The sequence below is a fragment of the Malus sylvestris genome, chromosome 15 (assembly GCF_916048215.2).
Source record: "Malus sylvestris chromosome 15, drMalSylv7.2, whole genome shotgun sequence".
In the NCBI taxonomy this organism is placed as follows: Eukaryota; Viridiplantae; Streptophyta; class Magnoliopsida; order Rosales; family Rosaceae; genus Malus; species Malus sylvestris.
In genome coordinates this window covers 49,426,213-49,450,389 of record NC_062274.1, presented here as the reverse complement: position 1 = coordinate 49,450,389, position 24,177 = coordinate 49,426,213, and the positions used below count along the sequence as shown (strand labels likewise).

At 37.0% G+C, this 24,177-nt stretch overlaps 1 pseudogene; it reads left to right on the top strand.

Annotated features, from left to right (window-relative positions):
- Positions 1–18,916, top strand: part of LOC126603196 (putative 12-oxophytodienoate reductase 11) — a 60,860-nt pseudogene extending 41,944 nt beyond the window's left edge.
- Positions 18,917–24,177: the final 5,261 nt, after the last annotated feature.

Here is a 24,177-nt window from a genome sequence, read left to right as displayed (position 1 = left end):
ATATATATATATATGATGGACAATTCCATAAATGTTTATAAATTGATTATTGCTTATGATTATTGTGAATGCTTTGAAACACTGTCGTGAACTACGAATGGATTGATCCCTGTTTAGGGTACGTAGGCAGTCTAACGAGACGTTAGATGCAGCCATATAGGAAATGAGATTAAATAATCGAGACAATAGCCTTGTTTAAGGAATTAAGCAATGTGAGGGATATTGGTGAAAAATGTGTGTTTTAACTTTATGTTTTGGTGATTAATAGTTAGTACTCCGTATTTTATAATTGGAAATATTATGAAATGTTTTAAGTTTAGATTTCATCATGGCATATCCATACGTATATTCTTTGCACATAATTATTGTGAACGCTCTGAAGTGCAAAGGTGAACGCATAACACACATGTAAGTTCAGGTAAGTTTAGGTAAGTCAAGTAAGTATACGGTACTAGTTGAACTGATGGGATTATGGTATGACTACATTTATGTTTTAAGTAACTCCAACACGGTCGTACAGGTTGTAATAGTAGGCAACTTCGTCATTGTCGTACAGGTTGCTTATGAGTCGTACATATGGTATTAAATGCATTTAAAGCTCATAAACCTGCACCCCGATGTTAGTGCTTCCGTTCGTGGCTAGGGCACAGTCCTTCACGTAATGTTCACTTCCCGCACCATACGCTCACCTTGAATTCAAGGTAGGTGCACAGACCTGTTGTACAGACCACTATAGGTGGTTCCGACTAGTAGGTGACTCTTCACGTGATCGTAGCACTTGAGCGTATTCATTTACACACAGTCATGTCGTACAGACCACTACAGTGGTTCCGACTCGTGTGCAGGCGTAGTGCCATATAGGTCACTAGAGGTGACTCCGGCTAGAATGAGCTATGAGCTATAGACTTAGCCGTACAGGCCACAAGAGGTGGATCTGACTGACATATCATTTGCATATGCGATGAGATACGAATATGTCATACAGGTCACTATAGGTGACTCCGACTTATATGCTAACAATGATTAATGAGATATGTGAGGAGATATGGATAAGTCGTATAGGTCACTAAAGGTGATTCCGACTTGTAAGCTAGCATATGTGATGAATATGTGATGAGCTAGCATATGTAATGAATATGTGATGAATATGTGATGAGGTAGCATATGTAATGAATATGTGATGAGCTAGCATACGTGATGAATATGTGATGAATATGTGATGAGCTAGCATATGTGATGAATATGTGATGAGCTAGCATACGTGATGAATATGTGATGAATATGTGATGAGCTAGCATACGTGATGAATATGTGATGAGCTAGCATACGAGCTAGCATACGTGATGAATATGTGATGAACTAGCATACGTGATGAATATGTGATGAGTTAGCATACGTGATGAATATGTGATAGCTAGCATATGTAATGAATATGTGATGAGTTAGCATACGTGATGAATATGTGATGAATATGTGATGAGCTAGCATATGTGATGAATATGAGATTAGCTAGCATATGTGATGAAATATGTGATGAACTAGTATATGTGATAAGATATGGGTAAGTCATACAGGTCAGCATAGGTGACTCCGACTTGCATACTAGTATGAGTTATTAATCACATAATTATTTGATGTTGTTGACGAGATGCTGTGTTGTGATATATTAATGATTTTTCTGGAAATTATACAAGTGTCGTGGCGAGAAGTTAGGATGTTTTATATGGTTTCTATTAAAATTTTATTACAGAGCCACTCACCCTTATATTGTCTTCACCCTCCAGGTTTTATTAGCTGAGCTTTCTTATCGTCGAAGATTCGTGGCAATTCTGAGTATTGGAGATTATTTCGAGGGTACGATTCTTAATTCACTCTTATGTACTTGCTTATGCTCTAACGTCACGTGTGAAGTGGGTTCATACCCGCTCACCAGTGCACTATGGTATTTAGGCACTCTTAGGTTTAAATTTATTCACAATTTTTCCACATAATCACACTTTATGGCTTCGTCACCTTCCAGATGTCGGCCAACACAGCTCAATTCGGAGTCCTAATGGACATTCCGGGTCGGGATGTGTCATTTTGGATGCGATCCCTAACTACCAATATTCCAATATTCTTTGAAATTTTTGTAGTTTTTAGTTTTTAATAGAAGTCATGACATTAATATAATAATGTATTTATATGTAAGTTATTATATTTTTAAATTAAAAATGAAATTTGTAGTTATTTATTTTAATGAGATTTTAAATAAAACCCATAATTTATAGGATTAAAAATATTAAAGATGAATTATACTCTACAATGTAGTGTGGCACGTTCATCAAAACTAACCAAAAAATTATTGTACCAAAACATGAGTACATTTTTCAAAAACACAAAAAATAAAAATTATTAAGCTTAATAACATTATTAAATTTTTTTATTAAACTTGACATGAATAAATTCTCAAATCAACTAAATAGAACGTATCCATATAAGTTTAAAAACTAGATTAGAGAAAAGATTGAATGAATTGTATATAAAACATGGGTGCATTTTATATTAAAAAAAAGTACACTTTTCATATAACAAATTTGTATATTTAAGAATGGGTACATATAAGATAAAAAAATTGAAAAAAAAAATTAATGTGTACAAACTTATTCTAATTTTATTTTTAACATTTTGGAAATGTTTGAATTGAAAATTAATTAGGAGTTTAATAAGGGTGTCAGTATTAAAACTATAAATCAATTACTAATTTTTAGGGTAAATTACACTTTACCACATTAGGTTTGAGATCTATTGCAACCTCATACAACATCTTCAAAAAAGTCTCACTTTCATATCTAACGTACTATTTTATTTCAATATAATACATCTGTTACATTTTCCATCAATTGGTTCGTTAAGAGTTGACGTGACTGATACAATTGTGCCACGTGGCTAAACGCTTAATAAAAATTTAAAATTATTAAAATAATTAATTAAGAAAAGTAAAAAACAAAAAACAAAAATCCCCTTCTTTCCCACCCGAGCCTAACCCCATCCCCCATCACCCACCGGTGACGTGACTGATACATTTATGGCATGTGGCTAAACACTTAATAAAAATTTAAAAATATTAAAATAATTAATTAAAAAAAAAGTAAAAAACAAAAAACAAAAATCCCTTTCTTTCCCACCCGAGCCCACCCCATCACCCATCACCCACCGGTGCCTCTGTTGCCGTAACCGAAGGCATAGCCGCCACCGAAGCCGCATCCCCAACTTCGAGACCCCTACGACGGTATCCTCCCTGCCATCGTCTTTTGGGCGATGGTTCTGCTTCACTGGTCTCCATTCTTGATGGTGTTGTGGTTTGCGTTTTCTGGGCAGCCTTTGCGTCATGGAAGAACCTCCCACTTCCTGCAAATTGGATTCCCACTAGCACCAAACCCTAAGACCATCTCCAACCCTTGGGCTAAAAGTCAAAATTTTTAGCCCGGAAAATTTGGCTTTTAGCCTAGAAACATATTTTCTACTCCAACCCTTCTAGCCTAAAATTTCAGCCCAGAATTATTAAATAATGAACTTAGGCTAATTTTTTTCTTAAATCAATTTTTTTTTTTTTAAATATGTAGATTATTGTAAATTAATTTTATGAACATTTTAATCTAAAAAAAATTAAATTCCGATAAACATTTGGCATTTAGCCCGGGGGGAAAGCTGGGGGGTATTTGGCCCAGAAATAACATTTGGCATTTAGCCTAAAATTTTAACATGGGTTGAAGAGTGTTTGGGGGGGTAATTTGGGGGGTAATTTGGCTTTTAGCCCAGGTTTGGAGATGGTCTAAGTCCCTATAATCCCCAAATTATAATTTTATTTGATTCCACTTCCTAAAATTAGGGTTTTGTTCTTTAGTTTGGTATCAAATTATAATTTTTATCAGACAAAGACCCTTTTTTGGGTTGTTCATAGTTTGAATGGGTGGTAGCGATGGAGATAGAGTTGGTTACTCGAGTGGGAAGGAAAGAAGAAGATGATGAACAGTGTCTGCACCGATGGGTTTCTGGGTTGGTTGGGTTGGTTTTTTTTTTTTTTTTAGTAGAGTAAATTAATATAATATTTTAAGGTTTATTATATTAGCACCCCATATATTGTTCAATACACCCCACAAACTTAATACACCCTATATTTGCTTTTTTAATTAACAATTATCTTAATGCACCCCACATCATTTCCCATAACACCCTCATACCCCACATTCTCAACATACGCCTTATATTTTCTACAGACACCCCACATCCTTCACATCTTATAATACTCATTTTTAATTATTGTAAACTAAATTGACTTGGGAGTAAATTAAGGAGCAAACTGGTGTCTGCATCTCAAAGTGTTCTACTGTCAAGAGTTTTGACTACAAAATACTCACTGCATATAAAGACTCACTACAGAAGACTTCCCTGTTCATATATTCAGATAACTCGGACTTCTACAATTTCGTTTCCAATACCCCATTAAAAAGGGAAATGAAGGAGAAAAATAATCACAAATGTCTTATGCTGATTATTTTCTCTTGAAATTGTTGGGAAGGTTCTGCATGACCATGGTGCAGATACAACCCATGACTGCAGGCACTTGGAATGATATGACATAAAACCTTAAATTCCTTCTAAGAGCTTGAACACACAACAAAATATTATGGTTTCCTGGGAATTGCATGCAAGTATTTGCAGTATTTGTAATTCACAAATTCGGACTACTTAAAGTTTCATCGTTCATCAAACGAATTTGATCCTACCCTAAATTCTCTCTGTGGAAAGACTAATCTCTCACTTTATATAGGGAGATGTCATTGAAATCACTAAAAATATGAAAAATATGGAGTCTTAGCTCGTGAGAAGTTTTTAAAATATCGATTTCGTGTTTCATTCGTAAAAAAAAAAAAAAAAAAAAAAAAATCTCAATCAACGTATTAGTTTCATTGGTTAGAATTTTATTTTACAATGGAGGGTGAAAGGGGTTTTGAGAATTGAAGATAAATATACTTTAAAAGTGATTTGGAGTGTATTTAGAAATTTCTTATTTTTTTTAAAATCTTATAAGGTCGAAATTGTCATTGCATAATAGGTATATAAGTCATTTAATATTAGATTTCAATGTGGGGTGTATTCAACTTTATGTGGGGTGTTAATAAAAAAAAAGCCAATTTTAAATGCATAAAATAAAAAAAATTTGCCACGTGACATAAATTTGACAGCGTCAGCCATGTCAGCACAAATGTGGATTCTATATTTGCCACATCATCACTTAACAGTTTACTTAACATATTTTCTAACGGATATATGAAATTGAAATAAAATGATAAATAAATGTATGAAATTGAAATGTTTTAAAGATGTTGTAAGAAATTGAAATCGATCCCAAACTTGAGGGGGTAAAATGTAATTAAAACTGATTCATTAATATATTAATGCTAATGACTTTGATCAAAATCTAAAACTAATAAGGTCTTAATCAATAAACATTAGAAACTAGGGACCAGATACTAATTTTTCCCTAAAAAAATAACAGTGTAATTCACCTCTAAACTTTTGACTCTACCTTTGTTCAACTGCCTTTTGGATAGTCTTTGATTCACCTTCATTTTAGAATCAGGGATCTAATCGTAAAAATTTGAAGTAATATAATAAAGATAATACATAACTATTCAATTTCTTAATGATAATGTGAAGATTAATCTTGCGAAAAATCATTCAAATCGAAAATTATTTAATCCTCTAAACGTATCAAATAAATGAACGGTTCATCATGAATATGGTACTTGGTATTACACTTTTAATTTGTTCTATACATTTGAAATTCAAATAAATTTTTGTACAGATGAAATTGTATAAATACTAAGCCGAGTCCCTGCACATACCACTAAAACACAACTCAAAAGAATTCCCCATAGGTTGGAGTTATATAGTGGTAAGTGTGCATAAGACCTTGCTTGAGTGCTTGTTGGTGTCGTGTGCCTTCTGTCGAGTTTTCGGTTGTTGTGCTAAGAAGAATGGCATCACAAGGTTAGTTTCTTTGGTGCTTTGATTCACATGAACTTGTTAGGTTTAACATCTACTTGACATGCACAACAAGGGTTTTTTGTTTGTTGAATACAAGCGTTATTCCTATTTTAAGCTACAATAAGGAAAGGGAAATGGTTTGAACCACAGGGCCAATTCACTACTTGCAAATGTGAATTTTTTTTTTTTTTTTTTGAATATTCTATACAACCTATTTTGGCCAAAAAAAAGATCTTGGTGCAAGTGCTTTTGGAATCTAAAAACATTTTAGTAAGTGCTTTTAAATACAGTCCTAAAGAGTAGAAGGTTTACTACTTGTTTGCTGGCGAGATCGATTATGGCTTCTTCTTCTGGTCCATCTGCAGGTAGGAGTTCTACTTTGTACAATAGTTATGAACTATGGTTTATGTTTTGATGGCTGTAAAGCCTGTGATTCAGTTTGTTTTCTAATGTTAAACTGGGGCCGTTTCTTCTTCCTCCTATTCCTTCTCATTGATTCTGGTTCGTCACCACCAGATGAGTTCCCATAACACCTTACTTGAGTTCCCATTTAAGGCATGCCTTCACTTTAACCTTCCAGAAGGAAGCTACGAAACCAAATATTGGGGGTCATGAAATTCTGTGCATAAGGACCTAATAGACTAGGACTACTGTCGTCTTTAGCAATTATCCTATACAGTTATCACAACAAACCCGACACAAAACGCATACTACAATGTTAAACAATAAAAATAATTTAAATTTCTAGTAAATTTAAGTAATAGAGAACCAAAAATCCAGAAAAAGCACATGCACCCACAATCCATAAAACTACAAATGTGGTATGTGCTCTCTTTTATTATGGGTTTTGGAGTGAAGGCATCATGGAGAGAGACTTGGCTGCTGCATATATAAATGGATTTATTGATGGCAATGAAAAAGTTATTGAAACAAAGGGGAAGCAGCAGCAAGGAGATCAAAGGCACGAGCTTAATGTCAACAGATGCATAATTCATTTGGGTGCTTTAATGTACCAAAGAGTGGCCAGCACATAATTGAAGACTTCTACCGTTTCCTCTCTTTTACTGTCAGCAATCAATTGGGGTTAAGGTCGGTTACAGAAACGTAAAAGGGGAAAAGAAGGAAATGAATGACAGAGCAAGGAAGCAGAGACATACGGAAGAAGGGTGCAGCAAAGCAAAGGAGTTTTGCACGGTAAGTGACAATTTTATCTATGTTTGGAAACTAATTTTCCTTAGCTAGGGCTACAATGTAGTCATGACTATGAATGCTTAAATTCTGAAGTAAATTATTTTCAAGTTTTCAATTATCATTGAGTATCGTTTGCTATGCTTATATGCTTGGTTTTGGGCCATCTCCAACCGACCCGGCCAAATGGTTTTAGGGCTAAAAATAGCTCGGAATGACACGAAAATTGTCCCAACCAAGGGATATGCCAAAGGGTTTGTGGGCCCCACTGGGGCAAATCCCCCAAATTAGGCCAGCGGGCTGGCCATTTCTAGCCAGCCTTCTAGCCCAGCCCACTTGCACTCCAACGGTAACCTGACGTCAGCTAGCCGTTTGAAAGAAAAAAAATTTTGACGAATTTAAAAAAAAAATCTATTTTTTTTATTTATAAATATCTAAATCATTCATACACCATTTCTCACATACTTTTCACCATTCCATACTATCTTACCTAATTTTATTTTAATTCTTCACATTCTATTCTCTTACCTCTTCCAATAATCTTTCCTTTAATTTTTTCAATAATTTTCAAATGGCCACATCTGCAATGAAAGGAAGGGCTTGGACCTAAAAAGAAGATGAAGCTCTTTGCAGGGCTTATAGATGGGTCTCGTAAGATAGCGTCAAGGGTAGTTCTCAAACAAGTGAAGGTGTTTGGACTCGTACGTGCAACAAGTACTATGAATTCTACGAAGGCACCACTCCACTGAATCCCCGAAACCACGAGAGTTGTTCATCAGAGTCTCGTGCGCAATCTCTCTATTTCGTGGTTTGTAAGAACGACCAACAACAAAGCCACCCCATTGAGGTTGTTCTTCAATTTTCTCACACGCCATGACCCCAGCCATTGCTGCCATATATGTTGTGTTACTGATACGCCCCGACCCTGATATTCCCTGAATACCAGGATAGACATGTGCTGGCTAACACCCAAGGGTGACGAAAGCCATTAATTGATACAAAAACTAAGAATAAGAAATAAATAAGGGTTAGAAATTTGAAATACAATGAACTAACAATTTAGGAACGTGTTCAGAGCATACAACTAAACCTAATCACTAAAAAGATTTAGATAAAATTTAATGAATAAAGAAGTGGGTCCTACATCGAGAGGATCTGAAGATGCTGCTGCGGAAGTGCCTTCACGCCAGGATTAGGTGCCTTGATTCTAAGTCCTGAATGGGGGCGCAAAACAAAGGTGAGTGGACTAAGTTCGTATATACAATAATAATAAAACAGTTATCAATATACTAACCCCCAAAGTTTATATAAATGAAAACTACTAGCATAATGAGTGATGGATTTAATAAAAATCCTAGCATGCCACAATATCTCAAAAGTCACATCGCGGAAACGCATCGCGGAAGTCAAAACAGTAAACGCATCATAAATCGTCTCGTAAACGCGGTGTTCTGCTAGAAAGATCACTGAATAAATAATAACTCCCGGCCCAATGCCTGCACCTCAGTCTCTATGCCCGTAGCCAGAGATAACTCCATCCCGGCCCAATGCATGTCTCTGTGTCCCTCAGCCTTTCGCTAGGGATTATTTCTCCCGGCCTAATTGCCAACACCAGATCCTCGCCCCAGGCGGCATAGTGTCTACTAGGTACGCACAAATAGTTACGTCTCTCATAAATAACCACTTCATAGTATAAAGTAATCCATCGTCTATACTATAAAGAGGGGTTTCTAAAACATGTTCTAGCATCCTATCGTCATCCATCGGATAGTCTACCAGTTCATGATTTTTATAGAAAATACGATATATTAAAATATAACTCAATATAGGCCAACAATTAATTCATCACCAAAAACACGAGACGATAATCAATATATTAAATCAACAGGCTTCACATAAATCACTTCATAAATTCGTAGGCATGCTAATTATTTATGCAATTACTATAAAATCATGTAATTTTAGAAAAGGTCCACTCACAGTACTTAGTTGCCAAAAGCTGCGCCACTAGCGAAGATGGAAACGTCACAATAATTGTCCCTAAGGACATTAAATGGTCCAATAAATAAAACTATATAATAGCAATTGAATTTGGGAAAACAGACATTGGAAACGGATTCAGAATGTTGAATTACCCTAAGAAAGGTCCCGAACGAAAACCCGAAAAATCAACCCTAAAATCAACGTTGACCGGGGGTCAATGGTCAAATTAGGTCTATCGGGTTTTAGGCTTGAAATCCGGATTAGGGTTTAGGTTAAATAGGATTAGGATATATTGGGTTTTGGGTTTTCTAAGGTTTTTTAAAAGGGTTTAGGGTGAAGAAATGGGGTTTGGGCCTAAGCCCAAACACACATATACACCACAAACACACACACACACACGGCATGCATGTGCATGCATAAACACATACACACACACACCTAACACACACACCCACGGCACCAAGGCCCTAAGGCCTCACAAAAACTAACAGGGCTTTAAGCCCTTTGAATTAAACCGGCCCAAGGCCATTTTAAAAACTATAACTAAAAATAAAAATTAAATGGGTTAGGGTACTGGGCTAAGGAAAAACGGGCTTAAGGCCCGAGGGAAAGGGGAAAGGCCAAATGGCCTGGTGCGGAGGAAGAAAAAGGCCAGAGCTGCTACAGCTCCGGTCACCTGAAAATATGAGCTTTAAGCTCCGATCTAAGTACGAAAATGAAGAACGAGGAGAGAGGAAGAGATTGCTACCTTCCAGAAACCGTAACTCGGTCGAAGGTGACCGGAAGAAGCTCCCAAAGTCCACGGTTCGCCGGAAAATAGGTGTGCTCACCCACAACGATTCCAAAGCAAAACCTACGTAAAAAGGGAAGGTTCAAGCTTCTAAATCACAACCAAGCATCGAGGTAACAATGAGAAGGAAATATTCAAAACTTACTCCAATGAAAAAAGGAAGGAAAGTTCGCCGGAGCTTTGCTCCGTGTCGTCGAACTCGCGGGCAGAGGGGTCTTTGGCTTGCTACGAGCCTCTCCTGAAGGTGCTAAGGTCCAAGTGATTCCAGGGGGAGAGAGAGAGATGCGAGAGGTTGAGATACGGGAGAGTTGAGAGAGCTACGGGAGGGAGAGACGAAGAAGAAGAAGAGAGAGATCAGAAAACATAAAAATAAACAAGGTGGGCCCCACGGGCTCACCAATTAAGGCTTTAAAACAATTTTTAAATAAAATGGGGTTGGGGTGTTTCAGTTACACCATGCTTCATCTTCTTCATCGGATTCCTCATCTTCTCACCTCATTTGTGCCCATTTATCTTCCAATTCGGAATTGGATAAGGACCCCCAATTGGAATGCGAAGAGGATCCAAAGTTGGAATTCATTGCAAACTTGAATTGAAAGAGATATTGGAGAGGGCAAAGATGAAGGTGTGTGAATTCTACCCCAATATCCAACCAATTTATAAACATTGGAAGTTGAAGATAAGAAGTGTCACATAGATAAGAATCCTATCTAAAATTTGGACAACCAATTACATCTCAACACGTGGCACTCGAAATCCTATCCGAAAAATTATTAAGATTACATAAAGATAAGAAATCTGGAAAGTTACTCACTTTAGCGACATGTGTCACATCACGGCCCGGGCCCCCACCACATCCCGGGCTCGACTCTGCCGTAGCACGATATTGTCCACTTTGGGCCCCGACCACGCCCTCACGGTTTTGTTTCTGGGAACTCACGCGAGACTTCCCAGTGGGTCACCCATCATGGGATTGCTCTCACGCGAACTCGCTTAACTTCGAAGTTCTGATGGAATCCGAAGCCAGTGAGTTCCCAAAAAGCCTCCTGCTAGGTAGAGATGAGAATATACATATAAGGCATAGAGGATCCACTCCCCTGAGCGATGTGGGATGTTACAACACGTGTCACTCGAAAATATTATTGAGATTACATGAAGATAAGAAATCTAGAGAGTTACTCAAGTTAGCGACACATGTCACTCGAAATCCTATCAGAAAAATTATTGAGATTATATAAAGATAAGAAATCCGAAGGGTTATTCATTTAGGACAAGCGGCACTCATAATATGTCCGAAAATCTTATTTTAATATGGTAGTTTAATTTAATTAACCATATTAATTCAATTAAAATAATAAATATATATTAATTATGTTTGGCCTATGACCCTTTGGCCCCCTCGGTTGGAAATGATATAAAATATAGCCTAACAATGTTCATTAAAATATAATTTCTTGCAGGGCTATAAGGGCTAAACATGGCTCTTTGGCGCTCCTTTGGTTGGAGATGGTCTTAGTCTTGGTGATTAGCTACCATCTTGACTCTTACTTAGTAAATTTGATGCAAGTTGTGCAGATGACATGTTTTCAACTTGAATGATAGCTTCTTGCAAATAGATACCATAAATTACCTAGTAGTAGATGTCATACTCTAGGATATGTGTAGCCTTTATATAAAATTCCACTGATCGTAATGAGTTTCATTATGTTAAACTATTCCAGATGCCATGGATGGTTGCATAGGGGAATATACGTAATAGTCTAGATGCCATAGATATTACATGTGTTAGGGAAATTTGACTATCAATGAGGTTGAGTACTTGTTAATAATTCACTGCAGAAAATAAGTTGGATTGGTTATGGTGAGTCGGACACTCTAATGTTTCACTCGACTGAATTATAATTTGTTTTCTTGGCTACCAATTTTTGCGTTATATTCAAACTTTCTTACTTTTGATATTTGTTTACACTATTAGTATCAACTCTCAAAACCATCATTATTCGTCAATCTTTGTTAAATTTTACTACGTTGCAATTGGATTTAAGTTAGTTGTTTAGAATTAGATTAATTTCTGTGGGATGATATTAAGTGCTTGCTTTCTATACTATCGAACGATTCGTACACTTACGAGCATAAAATTTGGAACTAAATTGGACTAATTTCGGTTAGTTTAAATTTTGCAACAGATGCCAACAATCATTTTTCACTGTAATTCTTCAACAACCCTTGCCAAAATCAAACCCGAAATCAATTTCTCTCTTTCTCTTCATAACATGACTCCCACACTGCTAAAAAATGCATCTTACCTTCGTGCAAATTGATTGCAGTGAGCTCTAGGAAGTGAATTGATGAAAATATCCCTCCACGTGAGTGGCAACATGTTTTTTTCGACAACAATGATAGAAGGTAATGTAGATGGTAGATTCAAACTATTAAGAGAGTCCAAGTTGTTTTGGGTTTAGGAAGGAGGGGAAATAGTAGAGATTGAAATTGTACCAAGATACATAGGCATAACTACAATAAAGCATTATATGCCTCGTTAATTGAAGTAATTGGAATAGAGGAACAAGGTGAAGCGAGTTTCAAATGAAAATCCTACACAAAAAGTGAACGTACAAAAGCTGCATTAAAATCCATTAGACTCCATTAAAATCCATTAAATTCTGTAATAAAAGTCATGTAAAATTCCTTTACAATTCACATGAGTCTATGTCAATCAATTAAAATTCATAAACTCCATGAAATTTATAATTCCGTTAAAATTCATCATAATCCAAATTGAATACACCTTCTTTTGTAGATGAAATGAATAAGAAAGGTCTGGTCTCTTGGTAGAGAAACACTTGCCAATTCATGGTCAAAGACCATGTCTTTATTTAATGGTAAGTCTGAGCTTGAAAGTGATTTATTAGAGCGCGCGTGGTGTCTCATGATTGACTTGTTTGAGACTCGTTATCCCGCTCATTAAGTCATTTGCCGTTTGACTTTGAGAGATGTAACAAAGAGTGTCAATTAAATGTCCCGTTTAGGAATACCCTTAACCACGTGAGATATTGTGGCTTATGACTAGGCCACGATTGTAGGGATTGTGATCCCATTTGCTAATCTTGCAGGATCATTCCTTATCCAGCCCCATTAGGCTAATTCTTGTATCAGGCCTTACTACGTTTTATGAGGGATTTGAGCTTCGCTAAGCCGCCTTGGTCTGATAGCTCTACTAAGCTAAATGACCCAAGACGCGAGCCCGACAAAGGTGTTAATTTCGTTACGAGGCCGCACCTCTAGGTTTTAATGCGGCAAGTGCTCGAAGGGCATTTTCGTTCGTTTGGTTTCTTGTGTCAGCATTTTCAATCCTCAATATGTAGTAGTAATTTTCCATCTCAAAATTTTTGGCACACTCTTCATAATTGATTTTATGAAGACTTTTTACATGAAAATGCTCTAAAAAAAGAAAATCATCTATGCCAACATCATTGCCGTCAACACTATCATTAACACCACCATCGCACCACAGCACCACCATTGTTGCACCATTTACTTCACCGTCCACCCCCGCTAAATCATGTACACTACCAAAAGTGATGTTGGCCCTTGGTAATAAACGACGATCCCATTGCGCATGATGAGACACACAAAAAAAAAATAATTGAACTAAAGCATGGATGCAATTATTTGGATTAAAGTAAAAGATTAATAAAAGAATGTCCAAATTAGAGTCAAACGGTGGTTGTGGTGTCCACATTGGCAGCCATCACTTATACTAGACGCTTAAAATATGTTATCGTCTCATGTAAAATAAGATACGGTATCTTCTAATATAGAAAAAGAAAGAAAACAAGAAACACAATTGCAAACCGTATCAATAAAAAGAAAAGAAAAGTGACTTGAAAAAGGAGCCGACAGTTGGTGCCGTTGGTGTCGTCCACATCGGCAGCCATCTAATAGACATGTTATTATATAATTATTGACAAATTTTTATGAGTAAGTTACATTTTGTTCATTAAATGTGAGTGCAATTACAAATTTCATACAACATCTTTAAAATATTACAATATTATATATTTATTGTCATTTATTTTAGTTGCGTATGACTCTTAATAAATTCGTTAAATTAAGCTTTAAATGATGATTTGGTTAGCGTGAAACCCATATTATGCTGATTTAGAATTCAAAATTGTGACACGTGCTTAAAAAAAACAAAAACAAAAAAACAAAAAAAAAATTGAAACGAAGAGGAAAGAGAAAGAGAGAGACAAAGAAGATCGGCCGCGACAATTGGAAATTTGAAAAAATAACTAAAATTTGGACCCGTTATAAAATTGTAATAATTTTTTAAATTTGTGATAATTATAATAAAAAATTGATATAAAAATACTAAAATACCTTTAATAACTAAAAACTCCTCTGATAGCCCCCGCTTCTAATTTATAAACAGGTGCAACTTTGTCTTCGTAAAAGTCGCCCCATCGATCAGACCTCTAGTTCAATTCAACTCCATAGATCTTCGACAGGAATCCATAATATCGGGGCAATAGTCCAAATTTGCTCACATAAGATTTTTCGTATCCCACAATCCAAACCCAATAAATAATCACAAAGCTTGAATTAAAGTAAATGGTTAAATTAGATTAATGATTTCCGTGGTAATACGGTCATGGAATGATAGCCTCTGTGATAAAAAAATTTAGATTTATACACTCATAGTGAAATCCGTTAAGATTTAAGCCCAACATTTGCGTTACCGTTAACTCGCCGTTAACATTGCCCACCCCATCCCAACCCAGTCTTTTTTTTTTTCAAATAGCTTATCGCCCACTTGGGTTTTGCCTCTGCCTACTTGCTAATGCATGGTGGATATGACTTTCTCTTTAACCCACTGCGTTCCAGGTTCAAAACCTCTTTGTTCGAATTAAAATAGTAATTTCGCTGGTAATCAAATGAATGTTTAGTGTAAAAATGATCAGGTTACAAATGGTTACGGTATCGAAGCTTCAAGCAGGGGTAAAAGACAGGATCAGTAAATTACCAGAGGCCCTTCTTTGTCTTTGTCACATAGTTTCCTTCCTTCCAACAATATGTACTGCCAAAAAAACAAAAGAAAAAAAAAGATCCACACACCCCTTTTTACTTCTCCCACACATTTTTGGTTTTCAGTCATCGGATCGGATAAATCGAAGAAAATCAATGGACATAAATAAATAAAGAGTATGAGAAGTAAAAATGGGTGTGTGGATAGCACACTCCAAAAAAAAACACGATTACGTAATAACAAACGTCATCAAATATTTCAATTCGTAATAAAAAAAACCTACAACAGGATTAGCAAAAGGAGCCGCCCGGCCCACCACTGCCTCTCCCTCCCCAGCTAGTGCTAGTGTTGCATTATAGTTCACTGTTCATCTTCCTCCTCTCCCCGACGGTATAAATCCCGCAATGTGAGAGCAGATCAGATCAGATCAAATCAAATAAAAAATCAGGATCGAGCTCTGAAAATGGCTACCACTAATCAAACTCAAGTAGGTGGTCCCACAAGCCCTCTCCTTGCTCCGTACAAACTTGGAAACTTCAATCTTTCTCATAGGTTAACTGAACTAACTCACTCACTCAACCTTTTCTACAATTGTATTCTTCTACATTCTGCATTGGTTTTGTTGACTTATTCTGTTTGAGTAGTTGAGATTTGGGCTGTTGGGTTTTGTTCATTTGGAAACAGGGTTGCAGAAAATCCCAGTTTTCTATCAAGAAAAATGAAATTACTGCTTATTTTTTGGGTTAAATTGCAGGTTACTGGGCAGTTTTTGTGCTTGTCAAATGTTTATTTGCCTATGCAAGAATCCTGAATTTTCAGAAATAAAAGCAGCAACCTTCATTGGATTGGATAGGTTGTTATGTAAGATTTGCATGTTCACCTTACTTGCAAAGCAAGGAATTGGTTAAGTTTGATTGGTTGGATAACCTGGGTTTTGTTTGCAAGTTTGAGTTACAATAGAAAGGGTGCTGCAACTTTTGGGTCAGTTTGTAAACTTTGTATTGATGTCTACCGCTATGAATTACTTGTAAGAATAACTTTACAAGGATAAAGATTCAATCAATTGAATCACAATTCTCAAAACCATAATAAGAAAACTGTAAATCAATAAACATGAAACTAACCTGCAGAGTTTGCTCCAGACGATGATGCCATTGCAGCAATATGAACTCGAAACCTTCTACCCTTTAACAAGACTCGATAGCTCTCTCAATCAATAGGACTTGAGATCTCAATGAACCGTATCCTTGTAAGGGCAGTGGCTCAAGTCTTATATATTACTCCTTTAACCATTCCCTATCAGAATAGGTTTAGGATTCAGACTTATTCACTAACACCGAAACACCAGTCCCAAATCAATTCTGGTACGGAGTTCCAATCACACAAGGTTTATGCAGAATCTCAATGTACAGAATCTCAATGTACTTTTCCTGCATAAATACCAATAGATAATAGCTTGCAGATTTGGACTTTTCTATATCAATCTTAAACACCATAATTAGTTCCATATTCATACTCATAATCTTACATTACTTGCTTTGTGTTCAAGATTGTTTGAATTTCCTAGACGCTCTCGTGCAGAATACACCCATTGTATCTTAAAGTTGTAACTATATCTCAGCAACTAAAGTCAACTGTTAAAGAAAATAAACTAGGACAGGTGTTACTGAAATTCGCTGTAAGCCCCAGATCTTGAAACCAAATATATCCGTAGATGATGCCTAGAACCGACTGACATTCGGTTTGATAGTGTTTCCCAAAACATAAATGGTACATCATGAGGTGTGAACTCCGATCGCACTCGTCACAATTGAGACCTGAAATTACTTAATTCATCTTTGATATTAGATGCACTTGGCTAGGAAAAGTATATCTCCTTTCTGGCTTTTTTGTCGTAATACTTAAATCTTGTTCTGTTTAGCAAGATCTGATAATACTTCCTATCAAACTTGTCATAGACTATGTAGTAGGTGCATTCTGATAATATACTTCTGCAGAGTTGTCTTAGCACCATTGACTAGACAAAGATCATACGGAAATGTTCCTCAGCCACATGCCGTCTTATATTACTCTCAGAGAACATCTAACGGGGGTCTTCTCATATCTGAAGCTACTGGAGTTTCTGACACAGCTCAAGGGTAACTTAACTTCACAAAGATTTGCTTTTCTCAAGTTTCTTTTATGTTAAATTTTAAATGGAAAACATACTTTAAATGTGCACTTTCTTCATTTCTAAGTTTGATAACATTTTTGTTTCTTTAATATGCAAAGGTACCCAGATACTCCCGGTATATGGACAAAGGAGCAAGTTGAAGCATGGAAACCCATTGTTGACGCTGTTCATGCTAAAGGAGGCATCTTCTTCTGTCAGATTTGGCATATTGGGAGAGTTTCAAATACCGGTGCGTTTCTAACACTACACTTTTAAGACTTCACATTGGGTCGTTGAAAGCGTTCAGATCATAAGTGAAAAGTTAGCCCATTGAAGTATCAGAATGTTGCCTTGATATTCGTGTAATAGTAAATCTTTCAGATTGTGATTCTATCTATATTTTCTTACAGGATCTCAGCCAAATGGGCAAGCTCCAATCTCTTCTACTGACAAGTCACTAACCTCTGAAACTCCATCTACTGGCGTTTATGTTATTGAATTTTCTCCTCCAAGGCGGTTAAGGACAGATGAAGTCCCACAAATAGTCAATGATTTCAGACTTGCTGCAAGGAATGCTATGGAAGCCGGTAAATTGTTTTTACTTTAGTACAAAAAAAAAATTAGCAAGAACTCAGAAATGCTTTCAACATGAGCAAACGAACCATCTCCTAATCTTCCAAATGTAATTAAGGGCATAATTTAATTTGCAGTTTGACTAGATGTGTGACAATAGTTCATGCTAGATTACAAATAATATTTGGTAAACTGTAATTGTTTGTCTGACATACAGGCTTTGATGGAGTGGAAATTCATGGGGCCCATGGCTACCTTATTGATCAGTTTCTGAAAGATCAAGTGAATGACCGAACAGACCAATATGGCGGATCTGTGGAGAATCGTTGTCGATTTGCTCTGGAAATTGTTGAAGCTGTCGCTAACGAAATAGGAGCAGATAAAGTTGGAATTAGATTATCTCCATTTGCCGACTTTATGGACTCGGGATTCAAATCCAAAACAATTGGGCCTCTGTATGGCCAATTCATTGAACAAATATGGGATCCTGTACTGCCACATGGTTGAGCCGAGGATGAAGATAGGTGCAGAAAAGAGTGACTATCCCCAGGGTCTTGCACCAATGAGAAAGGCTTTTAATGGTACCTTCATTGCTGCTGGTGGTTACGACAAGGAAGATGGGAACAATGCTCTGGCTGAGGGCCGTGCAGATCTTATTGCTTATGGCCGTATTTTCCTGGCGAATCCGGATTTGCCAAAGAGATTTGAGCTTACTGCTCCTCTGAACAAGTACAACAGAGAGACATTCTACACATCTGATCCCGTCGTTGGTTACACTGATTATCCATTTCTTGAGGCCGCTACTTAAGTTCACCACAACATATGGAAGCTTGAACACTAGGGCTCCTTTGATTCATCCGATTATGTAATATCTGATGGTACTGTGTTGTATTTTATTGCATTATCTATTGTTGTAGTGTCCAATGTTTGGGAGGGTTCCAGATAGGGATGGGCAATGGTTATGCGGGCGGGTAACCGCGGTTATTTTACCCATAACCGTTTATGTTCATACCCGCATAACCGTTTACCCGTTGGATAATTACATAAATGGTTATACCCATAACCATAACCGTTTATAAACGGTTATCCATACCCATAACTGTGTACCCATTTACCCATAACCATTTACCCATTTAACCATAATCATAACCATTTACCCGTTTACCCATTTTTTCGCCCGTTTATCCTTTTTTTACCCATTTGCCTTTTTTTTTCTCCCGTCTACATTATTTTTTTAACGATAGTTAATCAAAAAATGAAAAGCACTTCCAACTGCTTTTCCAAGAAGCATTTTCAATAAAAATTTCGACTTTTGTTCTTTATTTTTTGAGTTTCTGATCAAACCTGAACTTGATATCACTAACACGTCAATTTTAAAATATTAGGCATTCTTAAGCACTTTTGAGCAGAAGCACTTACATGTCCAGCAATAGCCAACTCCCCCATAGCTCGAGCATCAGCCCAATCAGTAGCCACCATAAGCGTCCTCAGCTCAACAAAACACAATTGCTTGCTACCCAATTCAGTAACCAATCTACTCAATCAATTAATGTTGTGAACAGTCAATAATACCCTTCAAACAACTAGTGTTATCAGTTATACATCAGAACTACATGGGCATGTCTGTCTTTCCACAATTTAAAGTGGATTGTCCTCAAACAAAAGTATGGGGTCTTCATGTCAGTTGCGCAAGCGAAACAGAAGCAGATTGAAAAAAGCAGCTTTGGGTGAAGAAGTCAGTGAAACCTGCTTTTGATGCATGCAACTTCGGTGCTCTCTGCTCGACAGTTTTCTAAAGTCACCTCAATCACTTCTTCTCTCCTATTAAATTAAAATGTCACGGTAATAACATGAATGAGTAAATGGATACCCGTTATAACCATGGATATTAACCATAACTGATGAATACCCGTTATAACCACGGATAATACCCATAACCGCCCATTTAAATTTCATGGATAAACGGTTATACCCATAACCGTTTATTTGTTTAAACGGTTACCCATAACCATAACCATCAACTTTAAATGAGCGGGTAACCGCGGTTACCCATACCCATGGGTATTTTGCCCATCCCTAATTCCAGACTACGAGGCTGGAAAAGTTGTACTCTCTGTTCAGTGTTGTACCGTATAATGGCCGGAATGAATAAGTAACATTTGTCAAAGAGGAAACTTATTTCTTATCCCTATATAAAGTACAACCAATTGATCCTAGTTGTGCCTTGATCTGGCTGCCGAGTCAGCCAAGTTGGGCTTATTGGCCCTGATCTCCCTTTCACATATAACTATGGTGTTTGGGAGGATGAGTTTAAGGGTATTAACTCTACTATTGTGTCTTTGTTAACTGTATGGTTTGTGAACTACCCAATTCACAAACTCTGCTCACATCTGATATTCACTTTGATTTTTACATTTCCAGATCTTGGACTTGAAGGGTATATGGAACGTGTTTGGCAGAACACCATTGTGTACCTCGACAATTATACTAAACATCGAAGGCTCAAAGAGAAAACTGGGTGCAGAAAGAAGGTCAACAAGTAAAGGAGGATGCTTTATGGCGTAAACGAAATGATAGAAATGAAGGTAATGTGAAAAATCTCCTCCATGAGAGGGCTTTTTAAAGACGAGATATCCAGGGACCTCATCATTGAATATTAAGCGTTGTTGCCTTCAGATTGGTGCATACGAAGATCGAAGTCACTCGAAGATACAAATGGACGCTTCTTGCAAAATGTACCTATGCGATACTTTTCAGCATTACGACCCTTATGGCACGACACTCAAGAATGCACATCTAAATCTGAAACGTCTCACTACTTTATGAGGAACCAGATCACCATACTGAGGTAGAAAACCAAATGGTACGTATTCCAACTTACTATGAAAGGCATGGGAATTGGGTAACTATACATCCTTAAAGGAAACAAGTGCTTTTCAGATACATAGTTAGGGGCAATTGTGAGACCATGATTTTTTAAGGTCGAAGTAAGGCCAATCGAAATACAGTTACCTTAAAATTTCAGTCATGGAGTCAATAGCTCCGAGCGGAGCTAAATCAGACCGAGCAGCGGTGCCACCATCACCCTGTTCCGAGGCAATGGGCAAAGTCTGAGAGACTTCGCTAGAATGACCATGCTTGTTCCGCAAGTGACGGGATATGATTCGGCTATAGAATTTGCCAGAACTTTATGTCTTGGAGTTCTTACAATCTACTTCTATATATCCTCAAAGATTCTCCCAGCTTAGAATAAGGATTTTATCCTAAAAATGTTTCTCTCGACTGGTATAATGCACCCATTTAGGGTTCGTCTCTGGTAACACATCTCTGCCTTTAATTCTCTTGCCTACTGCTTGAATCTTATACTTGCTTTCTAACTTGACTGTCAGATTTGTCTATCTCCACCATAAGTGGTGGTGGTGCTTGAATTTGGTTCCAACAATCAGAATAGATTTTGATAAGGTTCAAATTATTCTAAGAATCAAAACTCGTTGATAAGATAAGCAATACATTTAAAGCATAAAATGACTAGGTTCAAAGTCCTAGTTCTAGTAGAAGTGGATTAAACACACCGCGAATTAGTTTTGGCTAGTGATAAGATAATGTCAAGAATATCCAAAGAGACGCTGAGAAAGTGTAGGTATAGTGGATCTCTACTTTGGCATACTTAATCATCACGAAACTCAGCTTTATAATTAAAATTGAGTTTGCAATGTGAAAATATCTTCAACTCAACACAGAAATGCTTTGCGCAAATCTCGCTCTACTTAAACCTCTCTAATACTTTGAGAAACCATTAACTCTCGTAACACATGTTGAACAGTGTTAATCTGCTGAGCTTTAGTAGATATAAATTACAAAGCCCATACCGTGAGTAACACGGTCGTAAAAAAAAAAAAAAATCTAATAATTATCTCCATCGCATACTTATCTTCCAAATTGCCCAAAACCTCTTATTGGAAAATGCAGATTTTTTTTGGTCTAAAATGAAAATTCATTAAAAAGAGGAACCAGTACAATTATAAAAGGCCAAAGCAAATGGTAAAAAACAACCTAACACAGGCCCAAACAAGCTTAAGCTCAACAAAAGAAACAGAGTAACTAAAGAAAACCTTAATCTCCAGCACCAAAGAGCAACCTGCCACGCCCGCTCCGCGCGCTATGCTTGCACCAAATCCAAAACCACACATGAGCCATAAGCTTAAGCCCAGCAGGGAAAATCCTTACTCACTGCAAGGATTAAGAGTAGGGATGGGTTGGAAAAACCAAAAACCAAAAAAAAGGGGACCGAAAACCGAACTAAGGTCGAAAAAAATCCAATTGAATCTGGTTGGTTCGGTTTTGATTTTTGGGGTTTGAAAACCGAACCGAACCGAAGTTAATTATTTTATTAATTAATAATCCTATTCTAGAAACAGTGTCGTTTTACCCCAAGTGTAACCCTAACCTAGTAGCCCTAAGGCCTTCGCACAGCGCCTCCTCTTTTTCTCTCTCTCATTCTTCAATTTCAATCACTCTCAGTCTCTCTCAAACTCTCTGTCGCTCTCAGTCTTGAATCTCAGGCAACCCGCGACGGCACGACCCTTCTCACTCTCAATCTCTCACACCTCATCGTCAGTCTCTCATCTCGCCGTCAGCTTCTTCTTGCCGTTTTGAGTCTTGACAGCAACAAGTTAGTCTCACACTCTCACTTCTCTCGCATTTTCTCACCACCCACACATAACGTAACATGCATGAGATGTGTTTTTAGAATTCTTTTTAGGCTGAATCATTCATTGATTTGCTTGTATTTGGATATTTGGTTTATGATTCATGGATGGGTTTAAGGTGTAATACCTAGAAAATTTAAATATATTAATATGCAGAGAAAAATCGAAAATAAATCGATTTATGGGTATGAAAAATTGAACTGAAAACTTTTCAAGTTTTGTTTCTGGAAATTATTGTAAATTATGTTGTGAAATTTATCGTTAATTGGAAAAAACGGAAATGCCCCTAGCTGACTTAACGTAATTATATGAGGACATATTTATCCTCATATATTTTAAACTATTTCTTACCATATTTGGATAGAGCTCAGTTCCACGAGCGTGTAGGCGAAAACCGTTCGCCAAACGGAGTTATAACGAGTGAAATAGAAACAAAGGAAGATAGGGGCAAAATGGTCCTTTTGCCGTGAATCTGGAATGCTCCAGATTTGCTGGAGCTTTGCCTTGGTGTAGAAAAGTCACATGGTGGCTATGGTAGAAAGGAAGAGAGGGGAAAACCAATTGGAGAAGGGAGGAAACATAAAAGAAAAAAAAAGGAAAGGAGGAAGAAACATAATGGGATGCCCAATCGGGGAGAAGGAAAAAGTGAGAGGGACCAATCAAAAAGAGGGAAAGGAGGGGAAATGAGAGAAGAAAAAATATTAATAAGAGGGGAAAAACCGGGTCTCCTTTGACCGGTGCGGCCCGATCGGCGAAAACCATGGAAACCGGTGGTTTTCCAGCCTAATTCCAGCGAATTACACTGAGACAACACCAGAGAAATACCCCACGGCCCTCCCTCTACCAATTCCACCGAAAAATTTAGGAAAATTGGCCTTGAATTTGGGGGAAAATTGCACCGGTGGGTGCGAGGGTTATTTGCGGAATTCCACCATTTCTGAAACGTTATCTTCCAATTACCACTACCATTAGACTTCTCTTGAGCCTTGGAACAAAGCCCAACCAGTTGTAGGGGTGGTGAAGCACCAAAGAAGTCGAATTGAAGCCACCCAAATTCTAGGGTTCCGGTGGGTTCGTCGGAAACCGCCACCCGCGACAACCCGTGGCCAGTGGGCCGACATTGCCCTTTTCATGCAAATTTGGATATTTTAAATCCTTATTTGGCAACCATTTGATGTGATTCGATTGTGAAAGCTAATGTTGAATATTTCCATTACTAGAATATTTTTGAAATGGATAAAAGAATGAAAGGTGAACTACGAAAGGTTTGATCCCGCTCAAGGGTACGTAAGCAGTCTAACAGGAGTTAGATGCAGCCTTAAATCATTGAGATTAATCTTTTGTTGGGAATTTGATTGAAGAAAAGAAATGAATGGTGAATTATTTAAAAATTAAATCTTACATTTTTGGTATGTAAATTTTGGTTATAGATTTTGTGAATGATTAATAAATTTAGATAAAGAATTGTGATTAATGGTAGTATTTAAACAAGAGTTTAATTTGGCCTACGGAAATTATATCATGAAATAAATGTTTCGGGACGGGGCGTTACATAAAGATTGGAGTTTTATTCAATTTTGCTGCATTTTGAGCTTATTTTTCTGCTCTGATGATGAAATTTTGTGTAGATTCTATCCCGAAAAGGCCATGTCATTCGCCTTTGTTATTCTCAATGAGCTTGTTGAGGTCAGCTTGCTTCCCAGTTTGCCAATTTCTTATT